Below are 25,918 nucleotides of genomic sequence, written 5' to 3'. Positions count from 1 at the left end.
CTCAGCTAGAGTGAGTGCATCCGGGGTACTATCTATGCCTTTCTTAATTTCCAACGGCACTAGGCAGGGGTGCCCATTATCCCTGTTGATATTCAATTTGTTAATGGAACCCCTAGCTATACATATCAGGAACCACCCTAATATTAGAGTTTTTCCAGCTGGCGCATGAAGCCATACCATCAGTTTATTTTCAGATGATATTATTCTGATCTTGACGGAGGTGGAGTCTTCCCTGGCTGCAATTTCTGACACTTTGGCTTTATTCAACCGGGTATCCTACTACAAAGTTAACAACAGCAAGTCCCACATTCTTGGTCTAGGCATCAACCCAACAACCCAAGCTCTCCTAGAGAAAAAATACCCTTATTCTTGGAACGCCAAAGGGATACAGTATCTAGGCACTACGCTAACGGCTAAGACCGAACAACTGGTTGAGGCGAACTACACAGCATTTCTTCATCAATTAGGGCCCAAACTGCAATCTCTATCTAAAGTAGAACTAACATGGTCGGCAGATTGGCAGCCCTTAAAATGACAATTCTCCCTCAATTTATCTATTTGTTTCGCACTCTCCCCATTCCTGTCCCAGATACCTACTTCACTAAAGCTCAATCCATGATAAACAACTTTCTGTGGCAAGGGAAGAAAGCTAGGTGCGCACTCCACAAATTAATCAAGTCCAGAATGGTGGGGGGTATAGGACATATCGCCCTAAAAGATTACTATTTGGCAGCTTGCCTAGCCCAAATCAGACAGTGGTTTTTGTGCACAGCCAACACTAGATGGCACGAGTTGGAAATCTACCAATGCCCATACAAGAATCCTCTGGACCTACTCTTAGTAGCTAGATTTATGCCTATAATGCCTCCTAACATTTCCCCACCTATGGTAGCAGCTATAGAGGCTTGGAAAGCCCTTTTGCACACCCCATTAGACGATGCTCCCTCTAAGTCCATCCCATTACCTCTATCTAGTCTGCAACTCTTAAATTCTGAATCTGAAAATTAAACACTGGTTAATGAAAGGTATTACCACAGTCACCGAGTTAAAAATAGGCCCAGCCACGAAAACCTTTAGTTCACTACAACTAGAATTCGGATTAAAATCAGATGACATATTTACCTACAATCAAATCTCCCACTTACTTTCAACACTCCCCGACCCATCCACTGCCCTACCATGGAAGGTCTATCTCTATTTTACTAACCCTACTACTACTCTATTAAGGGAATCTCATTAATGTACAGTTTACTACAACAGAAAACAATATTTGCTATAACCCCTTCCATGCGATCCTGGGAGTTAGACTTGTCAAAGTCGTATACTAACGACCAATGGCGCATAGCCATATCATCCACCTACAAGACCACCAGAAGCGCCAACTTGTGGGAACTTTACCAGAAGTTGTTGCTGAGGTGGTATCTTACACCCTCGAGGATTGCCTGCTTTGCCCCACAAACCTCGCCAATGTGCTGGAGGAACTGTGGCAATAGAGGCACACTCATCCATATCTTTTGGGAATGCCCAATAACACGACCTCTATGGACTTCTATATTTAAATTACTATCAGATATCACAAGTACCATTGTGTACCCGAGCCCTGGTCTAGCTATTCTATCTCTAGACAATTTGCCTCCTCAACTAAGGAAAATCATAACCCATATTCTATTGAGTGCAAGATTGGAGATAGCCAGAGGATGGAGGGCAACAGTAGCACCATCATTCTCAGTGATTCTCCAGACAACGCACTTGCATATATCATACAAACTGATGTTTGCCTCTTCCTTGGGAAAATACAGGGAGGTCTACCAAGAATGGGAATTGTGGTTAAACTGGTATAAAGGAAATAAAGTTTAATTGTGAACACACAACATATACGTTAACTAGTTAGTATGCATTGCTGGGAACCCAGGGGTGGGAACACGTCACGGCAGGATTCAAGGGAGGGGGCGTGGTCTCCTCAACTGGGGTGCAGTTAGTTCCCAGTTGGGGCATTCGGGTTGGGGGGGGGGCTCGTGATCCCTACCCGAAGGAATCGTTCACACGTCCTGGTGGCAACCCGGTTGGTACAATATATATGCATTCAGATCACTATTGTTTTGCATATCATGCAGTTGACGAACATATATAAGTGCAATGGCAGGATCTTGGATACCCATAGAGGAATAATGTCACATGAATGTCTAATATCACAATAACCTGAATGTATGATGTAATACGATTATGTTGAGTACTACGTTTTGGCTGAATCCCTGTTGTTAATTTCTCGGCTGCTATTCTTGTGGAAAATTGCATTGGAAAATAAAAAGTGCAATTGGAAAATAAAAATCTATTGTTATAAAAAGAAAGGCAGATGTTGATTTTCCATGAGCAGAATGAGAGGTGTGAAGAATGTGGAACCACTTTGTTCTAGTTACAGAAACCACCTATCCTTGGTGTCAGGAAGGCTTCATATGTGTTAGCCCTTTGATTTGCATGGCTGAAGTTGTGAATTGTTATCAAAATACTAGGGTAGATATGTTAAAACTGTAGAATATTTGGAAGACAAATAGAGTTGAAGGCCTCCCCCCTTTTTCAATGATGGTTGTTCTAGTTTTGACATAGATTGCCTCTTTCAAACCTCTTACAAACCACTGCTAAGAGTCATAGCATATACTAGTCACTAAGGAAGTGGCTTGGATAAGCTATAAAATGTCTTCAACATTACAGAGCGTGGGTGCAGAGCAGTGTACCTGCTGTTTTGATGCAGGTTAGCTTGCCCCCACTCTGGACAAAGAAGCACAGGGAGCACATTTGGACAGCAGCATTGTTAATCTGGGAGGGATGGGAGTGTTAGATGTACTAACCTAATAGATGTGCTCCAACCGGTAAGCTGGATGTACTGAAGTTGATCCATTGATCAACTTTAGTACAACTAGTCAGTCTGTTTTTTGGCTATAGCCACAGGCAGTGATCATTGTATTCTGCCGGTAGGGAAGGTACCCCATGCTTCCTGCCAGCAGAACACAGGACTGCAGGACTGTAGGGGGAATTAAGCAATTTTCTTCTCTTCAACCCATGGTTGAAGGAAAGAAAATTGCATAATGCATGGTGTGCCTTAGACATGATCAGAACAGACTTGAACTTATGCTTACCTGACGCTGCTGAGAGACGTAGCAAAAAATCTATGCAAAAAGTAAAAACAAAAAACAAAACATTGCTTCTTAAATGACTGAGATGTTGTGAGCACAAACCACGCCCCATAACACTTCATACCTCTTATAACAGACTCACTAGTAATCTGGTCGATATACTTATTGAGTTTCAATAACACTTATCTCACTTACAAGCTGAAACATACTCCTTCTCCGTGAATGAAGCAGAATAATTTTTCCAATGCTTTCAATTGTCATCCTTCCCTATCCAATATAAAAATACGCCTAACTCAGAAATCACACAACAAGAAATTACTAATGCAATTAAGTCCCTAAGGACTCATTTACACTTGCTTCAAAATGTGGCATTGGACATGATTTTTAAAAAGGCACTGAATGCCAATCAAGTACCTGTCACAAAATAAAATGGTACACTTACAGTTCTGTGTACATGTTGTGTTTGCCTTGCTTTGTTTCACAATTTATATCCCATGTCGCTTTCTTGGTGCTTCAAAGCATTGCCAAAGCCTTCATAGAAGTTTATGACAAAGCTTGCTAGCAGTACCTGCAGCTTTCAAGAGGCTTTTATTCAGCTTTAGCTGCACTTTGTTTTGGAGGTAGTGCAGGTATGCGATATCCCAGGATACACTGGGAAACCAACAACTGAACTGGAAAAATTTAATCAGCAGTCACTTCCGGTTCATGTACATATATTCTGGAAGTGTCTGCAAATGTCACATCTGGTGTACAGTGAAGAGCAGCTGGAAGGTGAGCGGGGCCTGGACCTGAGCAACTAGCAGACAGGACATGGTGTGCAGCATGGGAACGCTCTAGGGAAAGGTGAGTGGGGACTGGAGAGAGAGGTCTGAGTGGCAAAGGATCAACAGCAAGAGGACTGGAACAGGAGAAACTAGCAATATCACACTTGGTGCACAGAGTGGGAACAATATAGCGGTAGATGAGCAGGTACCAGAGAGAGAGAGGATGATAAGCAAATCAGAGGATCAGCAGAACTCGGGGTTACTACTGAGTGGGAAATCAGCAGAGCTGGAGGTTACTACTGAGTGGGGGATCAGCAGAGTTGGTTGTTTCTCGCTGAGCCGCTGAGACTGCCATCAATCAAGGCAGCTGGCAGATCCAGACTTGGGAAGTCCGGATGACGCGTTGCCTCGACTGATGGCAGTGACGTCAGCGGAGAGCGGACTTCAGACTGGTCACAGGAGTGCAAAACAAACTGCACTTCTGTGACCTATAGGAGAAGCCCAGCCTAAAAATCTCAGGCTGGACTTCTTTAACTTGTACATCTAGCCAAATCCAGAGCTCTTAAAACAAGGCTTCTTCACCTTGTTGCTGGCAAAGCGTTTGATATGCTGCCATGGCAGTACCTGCTATATATGTTCCATAGATTTGGCTTTGGGAAGGAATTCCTTGCATGAATAAATGCTGTATATGCTAACCCAGTCAGCTAAATAAAATTCTTCTGAACCCTTCCCTATCCATTCGGGAACAAGAAAGTATTGTCTCCCATCCTCTTTATTTACGCAGCGCTTTACATATGCATTGTACATTCACATCAGTCCTTACCATCAAAGAGCTTACAACCTAAGGTCCCTAACTCACATTCACACATACTAGGGCCAATTTAGATAGGATCAGATTAACCTACTAGCATGTCTTTTAGAGTGTGGGAGGAAACCGGAGTACCCGAAGGAAATCCACGCAGGCACAGGGAGAACATGCAAACTCTCATTATGTATGTGCGCTTCTTAAACACACCACCAACTGCCAGTGCTTGTGACTCTTTTTGAAAGTAGATATTAAAATCATCCACACTCATCGGGTTTAATATCCCTTCTGTACACAGCTCTTGTTTCTTTAATTGGGAAAGTTTACTTAATTCCTTATATCCTTAATTGGAAACGGGATTTGGGAGAATTATTAGAAATCTCAGAATGGAATAAAATTTGGTTAGCATTGGCTAAATGTTCGATCAATATCATAGCCCAGGAAAATGCCCACAAATTCCTATATAAATGGTATTTGAACCCGGAGTGGACAGCAAAATTTACGCCTTCTTATACCCCTCTGTTTCTGGGTATATGGAACCTTAGACTCGTTATTTCACAGTTGGTGGCCTGGGTTCAAAGATTATGGATAGACAACCTTATCTGCACCATCTTTAATAAGAAGCTTGCACACAAACTGTGGGAAGCTTACTCCATAAGTCTATCACCAACTTCATGGAAATGATTTTTTTGCCAACAAGCCAAACCATGGCAAAAACTTGGAGTTAGCCACCCTTAAACATGATGAAGGTGAAGTTGTGGATCATGGGTACTATGGTTCATAAAAATGTATCTCTATATTGAATGACACTCACTCAAAATTCTTGAAAATATAGACCCTAGGTTAGACTATTATTATTATCCCCCCCCCTCCCCCCCAAGTACTCCCTTCTATTCCTGTCTTCTCATGTGCTTCTTTTTTCTCTCTCTTCTCAGTTCTCTTCCCTTCATTCTTTCTCCTCACTGCTATCAAGCCATCAGCCATACAGTTTTGCTACCTTCAGACTTCATTTAGATAGGCCCCCCTTTCAGCCCCTAAGGACTATTTTACCCTTGTTCTCTTGCTGTATCCACTCCACCCCTGGGATTGGAAACTCAACCCCTTTTCTCAGAAACATATCACACTACTGCTGTAAGAGCCTTTTTTACAACCACATTACACGGTAATGATATCAAAATCTTCATGTTCTCTCTTACCTTTTGACTACTTTGAGCGAGAGAACTTCACCAGTACACCGTGGATCTCCAGAATGAGTCCACAACTTTAATCAGCAATTACATTGTTACAGCAAAAGCTCTTGTAACAGTCTGATCACTGAATTAAGTTTTGGACCCATTATGGAGATCCATTGTTTGCTGGTGATGTTCTTGCTCTAGCTATCTTTGGTTACAGCCAGTGGTCGCTGCAGCACCCACTTACATATATATCCATTTCTACAGGAACATCTAAGTTAGGAATAGTGCGTTGGAATCTTCTCCCTACTTTAGGAATCTATCATAACATTTTGGAAAATAATAAACATGTTATACTTACCTGTTATGTGCAATGATTTTACACAGAGCAGCCTCGATCCTCCGCTTTTGGGGTCCCCAGTTGGCGCTCTTGGCTCCTCTCCCATTCCAAGTACCTTGCTATGGAGGAACTTGTGCATGCCCCCTTCCGAGCTGGCTCTGTGTGTCCATAAGACACACAGAGTGCAACTCAGGCCACCCCCTGCTCCCTCCTCACTGGCTGTCATTGACAGCACCGGGAGCCAATGGCTTCTGCTGCTGTATCTGAACCAATGAGGAGGGAGAGAGCGGATGTCAGGTCACCTGAGTCCAGGTGACAGATGCATCCCATTGAGGTCTGGAGTGCACCACAAGGTAGTGGATCCTACGGCTGACTGCTATGGGTGGAGCTCAAGGTGATACAGGAGAGCAGGTACTCTGTTGTACCAACACGGATGATACTGGGAGCTAGAGCATGAGACTTCTCAGGGCACGGAAGCTAAGAGCCAGTGGGCGTTCATCAAAGGCCCCTAGTGGTGGGCATAGATTTAGCTGCAGTCTGGCTCCAGGTCGTGACCCCTAGGGCCTCCCAGCTCACACTCATGGTAGACTACAAGGAGGTAGAGAGGAAGCAACAGACAGCGACAACAAAGGATAGTCAGGAGACAGCCAAAGGTTGGGGCAACAAGCAGGTAAGGATAGTCAGGAGATAGTCAAAGGTCTGGCAACAAGCAGGTAAGGATAGTCAAGAACAAGCGAAGATCGGTAACTGGAAAAAGACATAGAACACACAACAAGTAGCACACGGAAGCCAAACACACAATATTGATCAGCAGGGCCGAATTGCAGTGCATGGGTTAATATAGAGTTCCCTAATAGGGGCTGGGGTGGAGCCATGATTTGAGGAGATAACTTAAGCAGCCAGGTGAAAGTGGCTGGCCTCTTAAGCTGAACACATGGAGAGGTAATCTGAAAGACAAACATTACTGCAAATCCCTGACAGTGGAGAGAGCCACTACTCTTGTGCACAATGCTGGCTTGAGATCGGGATCAGGTAAGTATAAGGAGGGGCTGGGGGGGAACTGGACAAAGAAGTTTTTTACCTTAATGCAGAGAACGCATTAAGGCAGAAAAAAACCTTCAGCCTTTACAACCACTTTAAAGTTTATTTCTGCCTTTGCAGCCAAGTGTGAGAACCCCTCACTATATATTAGTTACAGTATGTGTCCCCATTCACTCTTAATACCTACAAATAATTAAAACAAATATTTCTCACTTTTCTAATTGCTTCTTTGAAGCAGAATTATACACATGACTCAACAGACAGCTTGAATTGTTCAGAACAACTTGCAATGTGCAATAATGGGCACTTTAGGGACTGAATGGCCTTTTTTACTAAGAGATGATTACCACATGAATTTTTGAGTTAATATAACTCACAGGTATTTATCTCAAAAGCATGGGATTCACAAAACAATGTGTTAATTAACCCATGTGTTAATTTCTTTATTTTATGGTATTTAGTGCATTTTTTTAAAACTTCGCAGCCCAGACCTCTGGCTACAGTAGGAAATACAACATTTAGCAGCAAAATTATTACTGATAGCTAAATGCGTGGGAGGGGATGAGTCACTGGTTGTTAGGACGCTGGTCCAAACCAGTAGGCCTAAGTTGGAGCTTTCACATTTAGCAGTGATAGTAATACCACTGCTAAGTGTTTCAATTCTTAATTTGTGCATTTGTTAAATACCAAGCGGCTAGACTATGAGACAATTAAGGAATGTATTTCATTTTTTTCTGAATTGACTTTAATGTAATATGTGGTATTTAACTGTAGTGAACTGATGTTTTAAATAGCACATGCGACATTTTGTATAACGTACCTAATATTGCTGGCAAGAAACGTTGGTGAATTGATCTCACACTGCTTTAAGGGTACATTAAAGCAGTAGTGAACACCACTTGGTGACTTGTACCTACAGGTAAGTTAACAATAAAGCTTACCTGTAGGTACAAGGAATATCTTCTAAAACGTGCACTGCTTAGGCCTTTGAAAAAACCAATCATGGTGCAATGCGCCAGTCGGGCAGTGGCGTTATTATGCTGGGTGGGGCCAGGATACCATTTTGTCAAGTACTTCCGCACATGATGTTTGTATATATGAATTGACATTTTATTTATTGTGGGTGCATTTTATTTTCATTTTTAATTAAAAAGGAGTTGTAGTCTGCACTATCAGGTCTTTGTTTTTAACCTTTCCATGTTACCCATGAGAGGCTGGTGGCCATAATTTAAGGAGGATCCAGATGCAAGTTGTCCGATTATAACTACAGTGTATTTGACTTCCACTATTGCAGTCTGATCCATAAAAAAAGGTGAGAGGATACCCCTAATGTGTGGTGATGGGCACATCTGTGTGTTTCTTATTTCAGAGAAAATTAACTTTATACTATTGGAGCATGGAAAGAATTTTAATACTATGGATAATCTCACAGGAAAATTGGATGGTGTATGGGACTAGCAATTATGCTTTAGGAACGATTTCTCACTTTACAGTTTTCACATATCGTTATACACATCTATATGATTATTTATGATATTTTTTGTGTTCTGATATGCTGAAATTGTTTACACACATTTTTGAACCTATTTCATTTATCTGTGACACTTTAGAGGTAGGGGTTGGGCCTTTCACATGGGCATTCCGTATGTCCATTTTTCCTGTGTCCGTTGATGGGGGGAAAAACAAACACCAGTGTATTTCTATGGGTAAGTGAATGTTAGCGGATGATTATCCATTGACATCCACTGACATCTGCCTTCATTAACATTCTTTGAAACGGAAGAAAGCCCCATTTTTCTTCTGTTAAAAAAAAACACAAGCGGACCTAAACAGATATCAATAGACAAACGGTCTGTTTTTTCATTGGCTGTTAGGAGCTGGCACCTGCCTGTGCCCTAACAACCGATGACTCATCAGCAGTCACTGGGGTTTCCCACTGACAAAAGAGTGTAAACAAAACAATTGCCGGCAATTAAAAATTCTGAAAACAAAAACTGCATGGGGGTCCCCCCTTATCCATGCCAGGCCCTTAATGGAAACCCCTCGCTAAAATTTTAACAAAAATTGGCACGGGGTCCTCCCCAAAATCCATACCAGACCCTTATCTGCGCATGCAGCCCGGCAGGCCAGGAAAGGGGGGGGGGGCGAGGAGCCAGCAGGCCACATCACATGCCCTCAACAAGGGTGGGTGCTTTGGGGTAGCTTTTGGGTTGATGAGGGGAACCTGGCCTAGTGGTTGTGGCAGTGCGGGGGATGACCTATCGGAATTTGTAAGCCCCCTTTAACAAAGGGTCTTTCAGCTCCTGCCCCCCCCCCCCCCCCATGTGACTGATTCAAATTAGAATCCTTTCAAAAATTAAAAAATTTAAAACGGATATTAAAACTGATATTAAAACGGTGTACACAAACGGATGTAAAAACTGAAGTCCGGATTTGTTTTCCATCTAATTTTCGAAGAAAACAAACGTGATTGAACTGATGAAGCAAATAGAACTCCCGTGTGAAAGAGGCCTTACTATGGGAAGCGCTTCACCTGCATATTTGAATATATGCAATGTTCTATCCCTATATAACAATTGTGTTCCTGCATTGTCAGTCTTTTACATGGTCTTCTTAGCCCTTATACACACAGTCGAACATTCCGACAACAAAATCCGTCGGATTTTGTCCAAAACTGGTGTTGCATACACATGGTCGGACAAAGTTGTCGGAATATCCAATCGTTCGTAACGTAATGACGTTATTTCGTTACGACAGGACTACGTTCAGGCTAGTAGCCAATAGCTTTGGTCTCGTAATTTGATCTGAGCAAGCGTGGCACTTTGTCCGATTGGAATTCTCTACAAACGATCGGACATAGTCTGATCGGATCATGTTGTCAGAAAATTTATAGCCCAGCTCTAAAACTTTGTCGGTCGGATATTCCGACGGAAACAGTCCGATGGAGCCCACACATGGTCGGATTATCCGACAACACGGTCCGATCGGACATTTTCCGTCGGAATGTCCGACTGTGTACAAGAGCTTATGGAGACTACAATTGGCCTTTTAAACTCACATTATGCAGGACTGGTTCACTGTTGTCACCATCGGGAGTCCCACCCTGCAAAATGCCACGCGGCCATTATTGGTGTTCATGTGGACAAGAACCAACTGCAAAGAGGCTTCAGGATATCAGCAGCTTAGAAATTTAACAAAAGATTAAAAAAGGTAAAAACAAGTATTTTATAAAAAAATAAATACAATTAATTGTGATACACAGCAAAAACGAAATGTCATTCTGTTAGAGTTTACATTTATTTTAAAGATCTGTTCACATCGTTAGATGAGCATTTCCGACTGCATGTTGTGGATAGAGCAGCCTATTTATATAAATGGGCTGCCCTACTCATGGGAAATCCAGGGAAAGAGGTCCTCGACCCTTTTTCAAATTGCACCGCACTGAAATCACATGATGCTATGGCACCATGCCGTTTAATGCATGTAAAATTGGCACTGCAGTTGACAATGTGTGGGGGTGCTATTAAGAATTAATGGCACCCCCCACATCTGCTTATGTGCAGCATGTTTCTCTGTGGGTTGGGAACACACGCAGAGATGTGAACTCAGCCTACCTGAAATAAAGATCACATTTTTAAACCACCCTCCCATTGTCCATCTCAATTTTTTCTGCTTTCTAAGTAATAATAAGGCGAAGGGCTTGGTAGGATGGTTCAATAATTTCACGTATTGCTTATAAGCTCTACATGAAGCATGATGGAAAGCAAATATCCACTGTCAAAAAAATTTGACTGAAATTGTTCTCTCACATCTAGAAGCCGCACAATTGAACAGAAAAGAAAAACACATGATTTTTGAGCATGTTTTTATCTTGTGATGCCTTGCATCAGTCGGAAAGATAATTCTGTTGTTCTGTCAGCAGCAAGTTAATGTGAACATCCGGGAGAAAAATCTGCCTATAACTCCGCTTTTATTGTACAAAATAATCCATGTTTGCTGCTTGAGGCCTGAAGCTTGAATAATTGGACTTCATGAAATTCTACTCTTCAATGCTTTTGTTTTGTTTTATTTCTATTTCCAATGCTCCCCCTTCCCCAACCTTTTTGTCAATCAACTCAAGCTCCTAAATCACTAACTGCTGAGCCATATATACTGTAGATCAGCCTTTTTCAACCAGGCTGCCTTGAGGTTTCTCCAGGGGTGCCTTGGCAAAATATCTAAATATTGGCCAAAAATGTATTCAAGCCAGCTGGTGGATCAAGCTTGCCTTTTAGTTACACAAAGCCATGGGTTTTCATTGTGCACCATTTCCACCTTCCAGCCACCAGAGTCCAAACAACCAGTGATGTCATCAGTGTTGATAAGTAGGGATGAGTCGAACACCCCCGGTTCGGGTCGCACCAGAACTTTCGAACGGACCCCAAATTCGTACGAACTTTAGAACCCCATTGAAGTCTATGGGACTCGAACGTTCGAAATTAAAAGTGCTAATTTTAACGGGTAATATGCAAGATGCTGTCCTAAAAAGGGTTTGGGGACCTGGCTCCTGCCCCAGGGGACATGGGTCAATGCCTAAAATGTTTTTAAAAATGGCCGTTTTGGCGGAAGCACTGATTTTAATGACAATTAAAGTGAAAAAAAAGGTGAAATATTCCTTTAAATATCATGCCTGGGGGGTGTCTGTAGTATGCCTGTGAAGTGCCACGTGTTTCCCGTGTTTAGAACAGTCCCTGCACAAAATGACATTAAAGGAAATAACATCATTTAAAACTGCTTGCGGTTTTAATGTTATATCTGGTTCCTGCAATATGGTTGAAAATCATTGAGAAAAATGGCATGGGTAGCCCTCCCTGCCCATTACCAGCCCCTTTGGGTCTTGTACGCATATTAAGGGGAACCCCGTACCCATATTAAAAAAAGGAAATGCGTGTGGCCCCCAGGCCCTATATACTCAGAACAGCAGTATACAGGCGGTGCAAACAAGACAGGGACTGTGTAGGTTTTTTGTGTTAAGTTGAATCTGTTTGTAATTTTCAACTGGTACATTTTTAAAGTGTAGCTCCAGTCAAAAAAACTTTTTTTAAGCTTTTTGGAAAACATAGGGAAGGGTTATCACCCCTGTATAATTTGTTTTGCCGTCCATCTTTTTTCATCTCACTTGCTGTTGTCTCCTTCCATTTGCAAGTAGGAGATGTTTGTAAGTTGGATGTTTGAAAGTAGGGGCCTGCCCTATATGCTCTGCAGAAATGGCAGAACAAGGTGTTGGTTTTGCCACAACATTGTAAGCCCTTTAAAGCGACTCTTGGTGGGCGCTGGAGCGCCCTGCTGTGAACGATTATATCAAGAATTGTAATTACATGCCATTGTTGAACAGTGGTAGAAAAACTGAACTTTGGTGGTTGTGGTGCTGGTGCCACAACACTATAAGTCCTCACAGTTACTCTGGGTGGGCACAGGAACGGGGGCCCTCCTGTGAAATATTATATCAAGAATTGTAATTACATGTCCCTGTTAAACAGGGGCAGACAAATTGGGCCTTAGGCACTGGTGCTGGTGCCACGACACTGCAAACTCTCCCATATACTCTAGTTTTATTGCAGGAATTAGCCCTGCTGCAAAGCATTGCATCAAAAATTGTAATTAAATGCCCCTGTTAAACAGGGGCAGAAAAATTGGGCCTTAGGCACTGGTGCTGGTGCCACCACACTGCAACCTCTCCCATATACTCTAGTTTTATTGCAGGAATTAGCCCTGCTGCAAAGCATTGCATCAAAAATTGTAATTAAACGCCCCTGTTAAACAGGGGCAGAAAAATTGGGCCTTAGGCACTGGTGCTGGTGCTACGACACTGCAACCTCTCCCATATACTCTAGTTTTATTGCAGGAATTAGCCCTGCTGCAAAGCATTGCATCAAAAAATTTAATTAAACGCCCATGTTAAAAAAGGGGCAGAAAAATTGGGCTGATGGCATCACCCAGAACCAGAAATGTTCTTCCAACATATCAGAGGAGGAGGAAGAGGATAGACAGTCAACATAACAGGACAGTCACTCAGCATCAGCATAGGCAGTCTTGAAGGGATGTGATATTTCTAAAAAAAATTATTCGGTTACATCAGCTTCAGGTGCTTGGTAGCTGTGGGTGATCCAAGACTGATTCATCTTGATGAAGGTCAGTCGATCAACTGATTCAGTGGACAGGCACACCCTGTGATTGGTAACAAAGCCACCAGCAGCACTGAAGGTGCGTTCCGAAAGAACGCTGGATGCAGGACAGGCCGGTAGCTCAATTGCATACTGTGCAAGCTCTGGCCAGTGATCCATCCTCAAGACCCAGTAAGCCAGAGGATTTTCTGTGGGAAAGGTGTCCAAGTCTGACCTTGCCCCTAGGTATTCCTGATGTAAATCAGACGCTGGCGATGGTTGCTGGAACCGATCATACCTTGGGGCTGCAGACTAAAAAACTGTCTGAAAGCATCAGTCAGACGGCCACCTTCTCCACCGCTCCTTCTGACCGATGCCTCAGCAACACGTTGTCCAGGACCAGGAGTTTGGAACCTCACAGTCTCTGGGAACGTGTTGCACAGACCTTTCTGCAAGGCCTCCCTGAGATGTCTCATCCTCTGCTCCCTCTGCGATGGCAAGATAAGGTCGGCAACCTTACCCTTGTACCGTGCGTGGATCAAGGAGAGTGGCCAGCCAGTAATGGTCCCTCTCCTTGATCCGAAGAATACGAGGATCCTTCCGCAGGCTTTGCAGGATCAGGGAGGCAATGCAGCGTAGGTTAGCTGAGGCATTCGGTCCGGAGTCCTCTGGGTCACTAAGGACAACATGATCAGCAGCTACCTCCTCCCAGCCACGTACAAGTCCACGGGTTTCTTGGGACTGTAAATCATCCCTACAAGACTGCTGCTGCTGCTGATGCTGAGTGCCAGCCTCCACTTCCATGCTGACACAATCATCCTCCTCCTCCTCTTCCTCCTCCTCATCCTTTTTCTGTGTGATGGGTGGCACAGCAGGAACACTGTCTGGATAAAGGGGGCCTTGAGAGGCAAGGAAGTCCTCCTCTTCCTGCCTCTGTTCTGCCTCAAGTGCCCTGTCCATTATTCCACGCAGCGTATGCTCCAAGAGGTGGACAAGAGGTACAGTGTCACTGATGCATGCACTGTCACTGCTCACCATCCTTGTGGCCTCCTCAAATGGTGACAGGACAGTGCATGCATCCCTGATCATGCCCCACTGGCGTGGTGAGAAAAAACCGAGCTCCCCTGACCCTGTCCTGGTGCCGTAGTCGCACAGGTACTTATTGATGGCCCTCTGCTGCTTGTGCAGCCACTGCAGCATGGCCAATGTTGAGTTCCACCTGGTGGGCATGTCACATATAAGGCGGTTCTTGGGCAGGTTCAACTCCTTTTGGAGCTCAGCCAGTCGAGCACAGGCATTAAATGATCGGCGGAAATGCACACAGACTTTCCTGGCCTGCTTCAGGACATCCTGTAAGCCCGGGTACCTGCCCAAGAACCGCTGCACCACCAGGTTAAGGACGTGAGCTACACAGGGCACATGGGTCAGTTGTCCCTGTTGGAGGGCGGAGAGGAGGTTGGTGCCATTGTCGCAAACCACCATTCCTGGCTTAAGCTGGCGTGGCATCAACCACCTCTCGGCCTGCCCCTGCAGAGCTGACAAAACATCTGCCCCAGTGTGGCTCCTGTCCCCCAAACAAACCAGCGCAAGCACGGCATGGCATCGTTTTGCCTGCGTACTTGCGTAGCCCCTGTAACGCCTATGGAGCACCGCTGGTTCTGAGGACAAAGCACTGGAAGGGGCCATGGAGGAAGAAGAAGAGGAGGGGGTGGAGGAGAGAGGTGTGTCACAACCAATAGTAGAATTTTGGAGGCGTGGTGGCGGAAAACAACCTCCAACACTACTGCACCTTGTCCTGCATCCTTCCCAGCTGCCAGAAGAGTGACCCAATGGGCCGTGAAAGGCAGGTAATGTCCCTGTCCATGCCTGCTGGACCATGAGTCAGCGGTAATATGCACCTTACCACTGACCGCCCTGTCCAGCGAGGCAAGGACATTGCCTTCCACATGCCGGTAGAGAGCCGGAATCGCCTTCAGTGAGAAAAAGTGGCGTTTGGGGACCTGCCACTGAGGAACCGCACATTGTACAAACTCACGGAAGGGGGCCGAGTCTACCAACTGAAAAGGCAGCAGTTGAAGTGCTAGCAATTTAGCCAAGCTAGCATTCAACCGCTGGGCATGTGGATGGCTGGGAGTGAACTTCTTTCGCCGGTCCAGCAGCTGGGGCAGGGACATTTGCCTGCTATAATCGGATGTGGGTGTACTGCTAGCAGAGTGCCCGGAAGAACTTGGCTGTGACACACCTAATTCTACACCTTCATTCCTCTCAGAGCAGGTTTCAGAGAGGACTGAAGGTCTAGTGGGGTTGGAGATGCCAGCTGATGAGGAGCAAGGAGAGGTCCGCTTTGTTCTTTGGTGTGGGTCTTTGAGGTACGCTTGCCAACGAGCTGCATGGCAGGTCAACATATGTCTGGTCAAGCATGTGGTGCCCAAGCGGCTGATGTTTTGGCCACGCAAGATACGCTTGAGACATATGTTGCAAATAGCAGCGGTGCGATCTGATGCACTCGTCTCAAAAAAGGCCCACACCAAAGAACTTTTAGAATAACGCGCAGAGGCAGCGCCCTGCACAGGCGGAGCTCTGCGGTGTGATTCAGTCGGTGTGCTGCCCCTAAGCTGGCCCCCGGAGGGCATCCTGCCTCGTTGGACATGTGCCTCCTCCTCCTCCTCCTCCTCCTCCCTCCTTCCAGGCACCCACGTGGAGTCAGTGCCCTCATCATCCCCTCCCTCTTAATCACTGTAGCAAACCTGGCAGTATGCTGCAGCTTGTGGAACATGACTGCCAGATTGCTGTCCTTCTTGAGCATCCCCTCTCTCTGCGCTCACGCTACTGCCTTCCTCTAGCTGAGTGTCATCATCAGAGCCTAAAAAACACTGGGCATCCTCCTGGAGCATGTACTCAACACTATGCTCAAAGAGTTCAGGAGACTCCTCAGGAGGACGTGGTGGGTCTAGGGAAGGAGTCACTGATGATGACATTGAGAGGAGGGAAGACGATGCGTTGGCAGCTGCTTTGCTAGTACCCTGAGACTGGGTGAGAGAGGATGAGGAGGATGAAGAGGGCTTGGTCATCCACTCTACCAAGTCGCTGGCATGTTGCGGCTCAACATGTCCAGCTGCCGAAAAGAAGGACAAGCGTGTCCCATGGCCATGTGCTGATGATGACGATGCACCGTGTCCACGACCAGCACTGTTGTCTCTAGACACAGAGCCTGCTTGCCCTCTTTTATCGGTTCGCGCCTGTCTGCCTCTCCTTGCTGGCCTTCCAGACATGGTAATGGCCTAAAGGGAGTTGGGAAAAACAGCAATTGGGTAGTGTATATTGTGCTGGAGGCACACAACACCCACTAACTCCTGCAGATGCCTTTATTATAGAACACCAGCAATAAAGGGTAAATACAGATGTATACTGTGCTGTGCTGGAGGCACACACAACTTCCAATAACTCCTGCAGATGGCTCAAATAGAGAAGAGCTATGTAGATGGATATAGCGGTGTGTACTGGGTACAGAGCACGCAGACAGCACGCACAAGCTCCTAACACTGACTGCAAGCTCTATTATAAAAGATAGATATATCGCTAGCTATATAGGTGAATATAGCGGTGTATACTGAGGTCAGAGCACGCAGACAACAACCACTACAGAAGAGCAAGATCGAAAAATCGGCCGATAACGATCGGTGTATACTGTGTTGAAGGTACACAGAACACCCACTGGCGGCCTTATATAGTGTGGGGCATGTACTACACAGCCTGAGCTACGATTGGCCACAGGCATCCTGCCTGTGGCCAATCATGGCTCTCCTCGCTGCCGGCGCTGTGATTGGCCATGAGCCAGCAATGCACTGTGCCATCGCAGTGCATTGTGGGCCGTGTGCGCCACACAAATTTGGCGAGAACGGCCCATAACGTTCGTAATTCGCCGAACGAGCGAACAGCCGATGTTCGAGTCGAACGTATGTTCGACTCGAACACGAAGCTCATCCCTATTGATAAGAATGGTATTGATAACCTGCACAGCATTCTTGATTGTCCCTTCTCTGTCTCTCTCCATCAACACTGGGGTCACATTAGTGATGGAGAGAAACTAAAACCTAGTACACACAATGAGATTATCTGACTAATGATTGCCTGTTTTTTTGGCTGCTAATCTCCATATCAAAAACAAATAGGTTAATAAAGCATGAAAATTCTCATACAACAGAATAAAAATTTGGAAGTGATGTAATGTGTTGTAGTGTATTTGTATTGTATTTTTGGACGAAAACTGTACTGACTGAACGAAAAATCATAGGATCTGGTATCGTACAAGAACATTTTTCGTGTTTGTCCCTTTGGAAAATTTTGGACGACAGTTGTGTACCAACGATCAGATTATCGTACGATCGATTTGAAAGTGGTATTTTTTTGTACGATATTCTGATCATGTATACAAGGCTTAAGGGAGAGGAGAAACACTGGAATACTAGTCAATACCAGTGTGCAAAAGTATATTTGCTTTGGAAGAATAAATCACATCTAATGTTGGGTTTCCGATGTGTGTCAATGCTGCCACATTATGTAAAACTATTATGCCCTGTACACACGATCGGACATTCCGACGACAAAATCTGTCTGATTTTTTACGACTCATTATGGACCAAACTTGTCTTGCATACATACGGTCACACAAAGTTGTCGGAAAATTTTGATTGTTCAGAACCCGGTGATGTAAACCACGTATGACGGGACTATAAACGGACTAGTAGCCAATAGCTTTTGTCTCGTAATTTATTCTGAGCATGAGTGGCACTTTGTCCATTGGAATTGTCTACACGCGATTGGAATTTAAACGATCGGATTTTTTTGTCGGAAAATTTGAGATCCATCTCTCAAACTGTGTCGGAAATTCCGACGGATAAAGTCAGATGGAGCCCACACATGATCGGATTTTCCGACAACATGATCCTATCGCACATTTTCCATCAGAAAGTCTGACCATGTGTACAGGGCATAAGAATTGTTTTTTTTTCTAGGATGGGGAGCTTGGAAACTGTCCATAATTTTAAAGGGTGCCTTGAGATTGTCCAACATTTTAAAGGGTGACTTGAAAAAAGGTTGCTGATCTACACTGCTGTAGATCACAAGGGTATGGGTTAAAGTAGATCTAAAACCAATCAATAAAATCTCATAAATGTTAAACATGTTAACCCCCTTCTGCCTTTGTAACGCATACAGTATATGCAGCCTTACAGAAGAGGGCTTCCTTCCGTGGCGCACCATATATATGTGTTTGTGGTAGGAGCACGTTTGATTGCGTGCCCTCAGCACGAGAGGTCACTGATAGCTCCTGTTTTTAAAGTAGCAACTGGAAAGCAGGAAGACTGGCTTCCGATCAATTAATCACTGGGATAGCCAGTCACAGTGATCACTTGCTTTAGATGTTTCCCTTTCATCTCCTTTTTCTCCTATCTAGAGAAGAAGTCTTAAAAAAATATATAAATATCAGGGCTTAATCTAGGTTATTGTTATGCCGCGTACACGCGATCAGACTATCCGGTGAACTTAGTCTGGCGGACAAACCGCCGTAAAGTCCGCCGGACTATCCGAACAAGCGGACCTGCCCACACACGGGACTATCCGCCGTACTTTTGAAATGAACGGACTTGCCCACACACACGGAGGAAAGTCTTTCATTTTGAGCGTGGCTCCAGGCCAGCGAATGAAGCGTTGCTGGCCCCGTCACCTGGTATGGACTTAAAGGGGAAGCCAAAAAAACGGCGTGGGGGTCCCCCCTAGGTCCATATCAGACCCTTATCCGAGCACGCAACCCAGCCAGTCATGAAAGGGGGTGGGGACGAGCGAGCGCCCCCCCCTGCTCCTGAGCTGTACCAGGCCGCGTGCCCTCAACATGGGGGAGTGCTTTGGAGAAGCGGGGGCCGCGCGGCCCCCCCAAACCAAAGTACCTTGTCCCCATGTTGATGAGGACAAGGGCCTCTTCCCGACATCCCTGGCCGTTGGTTGTCGGGGTCTGCGGGCGGGGGGCTTATCAGAATCCATGAGCCCCCTTTAATAAGGGGGCCCCCGGATCCCGGCCCCCCCACCCTATGTGAATGAGTATGGGGTACAATGTACCCCTACCCATTCACCTGTGAAGAAATGTAAAAAAAAACACAACACACAAGGGTTAAAAATAGTTTATTGCACAGCTCTGGGGGTCTTCTTCCGTCTTCGGGGGTCTTCTCGCCGGACTCCTCCACTATCTTCTGCTAGCTCTTTTACTAGCGGAGGAGCCTGGCTTTCTTCTTCATCGCCGCCCTCTTCTTCTGACTTTGGGGGTCTTGTCCCCCTCTTCGGTTCTTCTTGCCGGGCCTCCGCGCCTTCTTCTAGCTCTTTTACAAGCGGTGGCCCAGTCTTCTATCGCCACTGTCTTCGCTGACTTCTGTTCTTCTCTTCTTCTCGTCTTCTCCTCTTGAGCTGTTGACTCGTCGCTGTCTCTGGCCACAATGACAGGCAATGACACGGCCTTATATAGGGACATCGCCGGGTGATGTCCCCGGCCATTATGGTGTCACAGTCCCAGAAGATCCTCGAGTCCGCCAGACTTTTCCACCGGATTGCTTGATCGTGTGTAAGCGGCATTAGTGTCATTGTCAGTTGTAGGCTCTCTTCACACTTATGTGATGTGGAAAAGTGTGAGATATTGCATGCATTGCTGCAGCACACGTAAAAACAATTTTCTGGTGAGTATGCTGAGATATTATTCATGATTAATGGGATTACAAATGCACCAGCCAGTGCATATGTAGTAAATCGCACTGCAGCACATGTTAACATATTGCCAAGCGTGATTTTTTTTAAAGAAAGATGCCTGCACTTCTTTTGTGCAATTGTCGCACATAGGGTAGCCCATTTAAAGGAGTGAGCTTCCCCAAATGTGACACACCTAAATGCACAAAGACAAGTACATTGTCACACCAGCATAGATGTTAAAGGGGCCTTAGTGTGTTTTAGGTAGGATAAAAACTAATTTTTTATTTAGTGTCAGTGGGGTTGACTTACTAAAGGCTAATTAACTGCACTTTGTAAGTGCAGGTGCACTCTGCAGGGGCATTTGCACCAGAGCTTGGTAAATGAGGGGCTGTGTTCATATAGGGTTCCCAACCTTTCAGGTAGAGAGAGATAGTCTGAAAGATTTACTAAAGGCAAAAAGACTGTGCAAGTGCAGTTGCTCCAGAGCTTAGTAAATTCTTCACTTTGCAAAGAATATCCAATCATGAGTAAGAAAAATAAAACTGCATTTTTGCTTGCACATGATTGAATGATAGAAGTCAGCAGAGCTTCTGCTCATGTATTAAGCTCCAGAGCAACTGCTCTTTCAAAATGCAACTGCACTTTGCAATGTGCACAGTCTATTTGCCTAGTAAATTCACTCCAATGCTTCATAACATCAGTGTCATGGTGAACACTAGATTAAATAAAATGTTATAAGTTGTAATAAAAGATTTTAAAGATCGGTTTCTAAAAGTGAACTTTCAAAAAAAAAAATGTAATTAAACAAACCCAATATCCTGAACATAGACAAAATTTCTGTCAATCAGACTCCCATAATACCTTGTCCAGCCGATACCTGAACCGTTTACTATACCAAGAATTTATGACCAAAATCATATCCTACAAACCTCCATAGAACAGATGATAGGAGTATATCTGCAGTTCTGTACTAAGCTATATGGAGTACCAGGAATCCTATACCTTACTTAGTCTTTCATAATACCTTCAGTCAATCACTTTACCTACCCTTAATGTCACACAAAAACTCCTTAACCACTTGAGATCCGCGCTATAGCCAAATGACGGCTACAGCGCGGATCTCCTTTTCCGGGACGACGTCAATAGACGTAGTCCCGTGTACGAGCGTCCTGCGCGCCCCCTGAGGGGCGCGCGCGGCGCGCTCTGTGATCGGTGAGTCCATGAGACTCGCCTGATCACCGATCCGTGCAAGGGGTCGATCCCGACCCCTTATCACGTGATCAGCTGTCAGCCAATGACAGCTGATCATGTGATATAACGGAGCCGGTAATCGGCTATTATTCCTCCAATCTGCAATGACACAAACACACGACCTTCAGTCTGATGGACCGGGTAGCAACTGCTATTCCATTCCGTTCCCACCAGAAACAAAGGTCAGTCTTTTTGGTTCGAAAGACTGACCTTTGTTTCTGGTGGGAACGGAATGGAATAGCAGTTGCTACCCGGTCCATCAGACTGAAGGTCGTGTGTTTGTGTCATTGCAGATTGGAGGCACTCTAATACAGAAGGTGTATTACTGGCTGAATCAAGAGGTGAAAACAGATGAAAAAAAGCCTAAAAAAAAGAAAACTAATACAGCCATCACATCTAATGATTGGATATAAATGGAATTCCCTTCTGGATACGAATGATTACAAAATATACGGACTAAGGAGCTGGATATCGTCAGATTTGGTTTAAAGGCGAATTACCCCTGCAGGGGTGTATTCTTCTGGTGAGTGGGGCACCTTGTGGGGGAGCACGGAAGTCACTTTGAAGATTGCACAACAAGCACTAAAGTCACTTTATGAACATTCAATGCTGGATTTACACTATTGAAGATTTTTTTGGACAATTGGACACTATATCATCACTTTTATTTTTATTTTTATAATTATTTTTATATTTTGAGGTTCACTTTTTATTTATATATATATATATCTTTATTTACAGGTGTATTTTTTATTATACACTTTTTAGGTCTTGCGATCCATTTTGGGTATTGGTTGTGTCATATATTTTGCATCTTATAATACTTTTTTGATTTTTCACTTGCACTTTTTAATGCACTTTTATATATATATTTTTTCAAGAGAATTTGTATTTTCATATCAGATTTATTATTTCAGTTGATAGATTGTTGGTTATAATCACATCTTAGCACTGATGCGATTTTAAAGTTAAAATCGCATCAAGTATCACTTTTTTTGTCATTTAGTTTTTTCTTCACAGGACTTATGTATGATTCTTTTCCGGGAATTTATATTGAGTTTTCAAATACGGTTATAAAGAATTACACCTGCCACAGTCGTGTTCGAGTCGCAATAGGTCAACCTGTGCGACTGCACACGATTCTGGCAGAGATTGCTTGGTGTTTTTTCTTGGATTGAACTGAAGGGAGTGGGTTCTAAAGGATTACATTGTCATCTGTTAAAAAGCATTACATATTTGGTTGTAATTGGATATATGAAAATTACTAGTTGTGAAATAGGTCGGTGTTTTTATTGGACCAGCCGGCATTCTTTGACCTTTTTTCTCTAAAAATACATTATTTTTAACATTCGTCCGTGTTAAATAGGTAGCACCAGTTTCCCCGGTTGTTAAGTTGTATTTATTTAATGTTATAATAATATATAGAAGGGTTAAAACAAGCCTTTATGTATCTGCATGTAGTGTGAAGTAATTATTCTTCACAACAGGAAACTCAAAGACCAGTTTCAGATGGTTTCTAACAGCTCAAAAACATCTGATGTGTCTTTATATTTAAGCCATGGCCGGCTGCCAATATTTGGCTTTCATGGAAGGTAAAGGAGTTTTGAGTTGTTGATGAATTTTTCCACAATGCCTATAGTTACAGAGATGATTGGGAGCTTATTTTAAAGTGTTTTTACTGCCTGCTCGGAATATTTTAAACACATTTCATTATTTTTCTTAATCATTAGTCACCAGGGAGCTAAAATGAAGCAGCAAAGCCATGCCCTTCTACAAAGATGGTTACTTTTACACAGAGACACTGTTCATGATAAATCAGTAATAGGGAAATGATCCGATGCAGGGAACTTACAGGCAATACTGATGATTAATCCTGTGCCCACTGCTTGCCGTTTTTGGACACAGACTCCATAGCTCAGGTCTTCTTTAAGAAACAGTTTTTCAACCTCTCGCTGTTCATGTAGAAATACAAATTGAAGTAGTTCATAAATCAATATTTGCCTGCTCTAGGAATGTGGAAATAGTGTAATGATACCAAACACAGTCTTTCTAGCATAAAAAAAAGCTTGCTGTAAAATGGCATCAAGCTAGTGAAGCTGTCTCTCTGTTTATTCAGTCTAATAATGATTACTGCCTTCCATATGGAGTTATGAAACCATGCTAATGAATTGAGTTTTATCATATCGAAAGCACAAATGGCATCAGGCATTCTGATTATAAGCCAAAGTTACTGGTTTGCTGTGAGATTTTTTGACCTCGGTCATGGCCTCACACAGGGTTCTTTTCCCCGTCAATGGGATTAATCATGTATTCTACTCATCCTGGACTCCTGGGCCATTGGGTTCATTTAAAGTTTATTTAACCTTAACAATCTTTCAGATTGGAAGTTTCTAGACATAGCAGCTGCATTCATTTTCTTCAGGCTTTTGTGTCAATATTTTACCCTGGTAAGTCTGCCAGTAACACACCTATCCTAGGGTGATAACACTCACTATACTATACTGTAGGACAAGAAGGAAGTGTATTTGAACTACAGAATACCTCTCCCTCTAATCATTATTATATTATCTCTGTACTCTTAGCCCTTGTACACACGGTCGGAGATTCTGACGGATTGTGTCCTATCGGACCGTTTTGTCGGATAATCCGACTGTGTGTGGTCTCCATCGGACTGTTTCCGTCGGATACTCCGACAGACCAAGTTTTCCAACTTGTCCGTAAAATGTTCCGACAAAATGCTCCGATCGGACATACTCCGATCATGTGTAGCCTACTCCGACGGACAAAGTGCCACGCATGCTCAGATCAAATTCCTAGACCAAAGCTATTGGCTACTAGCCTGAACGTAGTCCCGTCGTAACGAAATAACGTCATCACGTTATGTACAATCGGATTTTCCGACAACTTTGTCCGACCGTGTGTATGCAACAGTTTTGGACAAAATCCGTCGGACAAAATCCGTCGGACAAAATCCAATGGATTTGGTTGTCAGAATGTCCGACCATGTGTACAAGGGCTCAGAGTAGTGGTTTCTTAAAGAGGACCTGAACTTTAGAGGCCATGCCCAAAAATTACAAAGACAGGGTGAAGGAATATTCCCTTGTACAGCCTGTAGGCTTCCTGCAGCTGATCTTTTACCAATTACTGACTTTCCGTGTATAGGGGCAGGGATTTGCTTCCTTATGTCAGAGCGACTTCCTGATGATCTGATGGTGCTCTATTGAATGATGATTAAGGCCCCATACACACAGGGCAGACTCCATTGGTGTTCGCCTTCTCAGCAAGGAATCTGTCCACTAATCCCCACTGAGCAGGCGGATGGCTGGTCCATGTCCGCTCTGCTTATGCAGAATGGACACAGACACAGCACACTCTCCTCTATGGGCTGTTGAATGCCCATTTTCACCTGACTGCCATCTGTCTGTTTTTAGCAGATAGGATGAGATTGGATATCAGCACATGTTATTTGACACCCACCGTCCCATACAGGGCAATGTATGGTCTGATCATGTCCGTCTAAAAAACTGACAGACGGACCTGATCTGTCCACCTGTGTGGAAGGGGCCAAAGGAAGATGATTAGAAAGTATTTACATATTCTGAACAAGCTGTAAAACCACTGGCATCTGTTGTAGACACCTCTTGGACACAGCAGGAAGTTGGACGTGGAGCTCCTGCTATATTATCTAGGGACATCTAAATTCAGTGTTTAGATTTGTTTTCATCAAATCAAACAGCATATAAAGAAATTCAAATCACAAATCATAATCTGCTGGGTACAGGACTATAAAGAGAAAAAAAGTTCAAGATTTCAGTTGGTTCCTAATGCTCCAAAGAGAAAAACACCACATAACACAGAATTCTACATTGGCCCCATGCCGGTGTGATGGCACATCTCAAGAGGGCGGGTCCCTGACAGCCTGGTGTCACAATAAGTGGGTTAAATGACACTGGCAGTCATTTCACCCATAAGAAAAGTGGTGGTGTTGACCCAGTAGATGTGGATCCGGTCCCGCTATTGTCACTTTTATGGTTGCCTGCTCAATTTCCTCCTAGGCCTCTAAACCCCATCTTGTCCCACTCATTGTGATATGGGATTCAGGTTAAATATTCTGCGTGATTTCTTTCACCTCACCTACCTCTTCTGGAGGTTTTCAACTGTCCATGGTTTCCTCCAGGGTTGAATGACCCCCATAGCTTTCATTGGTGGCGTTCCAAAGGCCCAACAATGGGTCTGCTCATTTCTCATGACTAGGGGGGTATACACTTTTAGGCAAATTCAGGAAACTTTTGAAGCTCCTGATTGAGAGAGAGAGATATGGTATCATCTAACACTTCAGCCCCCTCCTACTGTTCAAGATAAGAGGTGGATTTGGGTGCATTCTAATATTCTAATATACGCAAGGACCGTGGAAGCTAAATTTCATAAGCCAATCCTGGTGTTAGCGAAATGAGAACATATCTTGGCTACACACATCTTTATGGCTAATAAACAAACCATTACGAAGGCGTGGAAAATCCCTCTCCTCTTTTTTGAAGA

At 44.1% G+C, this 25,918-nt stretch overlaps 1 protein-coding gene across 2 annotated transcripts in view; it reads right to left on the bottom strand.

Moving 5' to 3' along the window:
* SGCD (sarcoglycan delta) overlaps positions 1-25,918 on the bottom strand; it is a 1,108,439-nt gene that overhangs the window by 374,908 nt on the left and 707,613 nt on the right. The gene's annotated exons all lie outside the window — the stretch shown is intronic.

This window comes from Lithobates pipiens, unplaced genomic scaffold (genome assembly GCF_037356315.1).
Source record: "Lithobates pipiens isolate NorthernLeopardFrog02 unplaced genomic scaffold, aLitPip1_a1.2 Scaffold_8, whole genome shotgun sequence".
In the NCBI taxonomy this organism is placed as follows: Eukaryota; Metazoa; Chordata; class Amphibia; order Anura; family Ranidae; genus Lithobates; species Lithobates pipiens.
This window is presented reverse-complemented; position numbering and strand designations above follow the sequence as displayed.